Source organism: Coptis chinensis, chromosome 3 (assembly GCF_015680905.1).
Source record: "Coptis chinensis isolate HL-2020 chromosome 3, ASM1568090v1, whole genome shotgun sequence".
Taxonomy (NCBI): domain Eukaryota; kingdom Viridiplantae; phylum Streptophyta; class Magnoliopsida; order Ranunculales; family Ranunculaceae; genus Coptis; species Coptis chinensis.
The window spans coordinates 92,041,050-92,043,287 of NC_141458.1; the positions used below are offsets into that span (position 1 = coordinate 92,041,050).

At 30.9% G+C, this 2,238-nt stretch overlaps 1 long non-coding RNA gene across 1 annotated transcript; it reads left to right on the forward strand.

Annotated features, from left to right (window-relative positions):
- The first annotated feature begins 414 nt into the window (after positions 1-414).
- LOC147511647 (uncharacterized) lies at positions 415-1,423 on the forward strand. Its single transcript, XR_015217045.1, has 2 exons — positions 415-457; positions 1,030-1,423. It is a non-coding gene; the product is annotated as an uncharacterized LOC147511647 (long non-coding RNA).
- Positions 1,424-2,238: the final 815 nt, after the last annotated feature.

Consider the following 2,238-nt stretch of genomic DNA (forward strand, 5'->3'; position numbering starts at 1 on the left):
TTAGCACCAACCTATTATTGATGAATAGGGTTATGATCCTAAATTAATTGCAAATGTTTTGACTTTGTTTTTATATAGCATGTATCAAAGAAAATGGTAGGAAGTACTTTTGTTTTCTTTGTCAAAGACGTTTTCAATTTTAATTGCATTGAGGGTCATCATATAAGCATAATAGTTTACCCCGATTTAGTTAGAATTTGTTAGGTGGAAGAAGTAGTGGCTAGCATGGTAGGTGTTAATGATTCTTGCTAGGGTTTTTGAGTAGTAGAATATTATATGGACTAAACGTATATAAGAAGCTAGCAATGGCAACATGTCTATAAAACCAATTTTTGGTTTGGGAATGATTTGTGTGTATTCATTGTAGTCACTCTTCACTATTTGAAGTCGGACTTTTTATTTTCCTTTTTTTACAGGTATGTTTGTGACTTCCACAATAGTGGTTTCCAAGATAAAGGTCATTTTCTTTTTCTTTATAGATTTTGAAATGGAATGAATGTTTTTTTATCAGATATGCTAACTAATTTGTTGAAAATATTTCATTTTTGTGTTGTTGTTAATTTACTCATCCTCCATTGTTGGATTAAATGGTTTCATGAGTGGTGTCATGTAGAACCAAAATTTTCAGAAGGTAGCGTAAATAGATTTTCACAATCCCCATACCTAATTTGGGACTAAATGTACACATATGCATCTCTTTTTCACAATACAATAAGAATCCCTAGGACTTTTCTCAAGAAAGCCGGGAAAAAATCAATGAATTATAGAATTCTTATGGTATTTGAAATCGATACAATTTTCGAATCAACTGGGAACCAAAAACAGTTATTGTAGTGCAGACTTTTTGAGATTTGACTAAGTTGATGGCTAGATCTGTTTTTATAAGTACTTTCAAATAGTGGAAATTTCACTAAGCTGAGTCGACTTGATCGAGCTTAAAGTCGAGCGATGTTAAATTGCTATTTTTTTCCCGATAATCCTATATGAGAAATTTAGCCTCCTAAAGTCTAACATTACTCTTTTCCACAGGACTGCAACACCTAGCTAATGCATATATTGGAATGGGTATTCACCCAGTTGCATCAAACACGTCTCAATCAAGAATGCCCAAGAGAAATTAGTATAAGGTGTTTGCATTGGCTTGACAACAAGGTACCACCAACCTTATAGTCCATCGAATACAAGTGGATTGTGGAAATTGATGAACCTCCCAAAATGAATTTAGAAGTATAAGTAAAAGTTGGCATTTTTTGAAAGATCATCACTGAAGCTTGACCTTATGGGTGGTTGACCCTTGAATGGGTTTAACTTAATGCATATTTGGTTAATATTGTATTGTTGTGTATTTTATTTCATCAAAGTTTTTTACTTTTATCTGTACAAAGAGTAGACACATCTTTAATGAAGTTTATTGAAGGTGATATTTGGTGGGAGTCATAGTTGTACAAGTTGCATTGCTTGCAAATTGTAAGCATTAAGTAGCTCCTTAACTATATATTGTGTCTTTGTATGCAATATATTTAATTAAAGAGGTCTATTTTGCAAAATACATATACCATTGTCAAGTTTCTAGACATATTCCATGATTTAAAAAACTATACCAATAAACATGGCCACTAGAAATGTAGATCAATTGGATATAATAACATCATTAACAATTAACTATATTTTTTTTATTAAAAAAAAATCCTACTAAAGTATCTAAATAAAAATATGTACTGTGTTGACCATAAGAGCTCATATTAATATAATTAAAAATTATTTAATTAAGTCAAAAACTGCAACTACACATGTTAAAGTTGACATGTCTTATAGGAATATATGTTTTTTTTGGTAAACATTAAACAAATTATATTGAGTAATTATATATATTAACTTTGTTTTTTTTAAGAAACCTAAAGACAACCGTGCTGAAGGCACGGGTTATAATTCATACTAGGTTCACATATTAGTCGTACCTACGGCACGATTTGTTATGAGATGCTTATTATGTTGTTTGTGTCATTAATCTTAGTACACCCAAGTATTTTCAAATGTGTGGCCTATGTGGGAATTTGTAGACATTTTATTTTGAACCTAGTGGTTATTTATTATGTGGATGTCTGTATGTGGTGGTGTCTCATACCAAAAAAAATTGTGTCTTTTGATAGTTAGAGCCTTCGCCATCTATCTTACAATAAAACGTTGATTTGGTACGGTTATGCAATTTCACTTTTTTCTAAATGCATATACTATTTT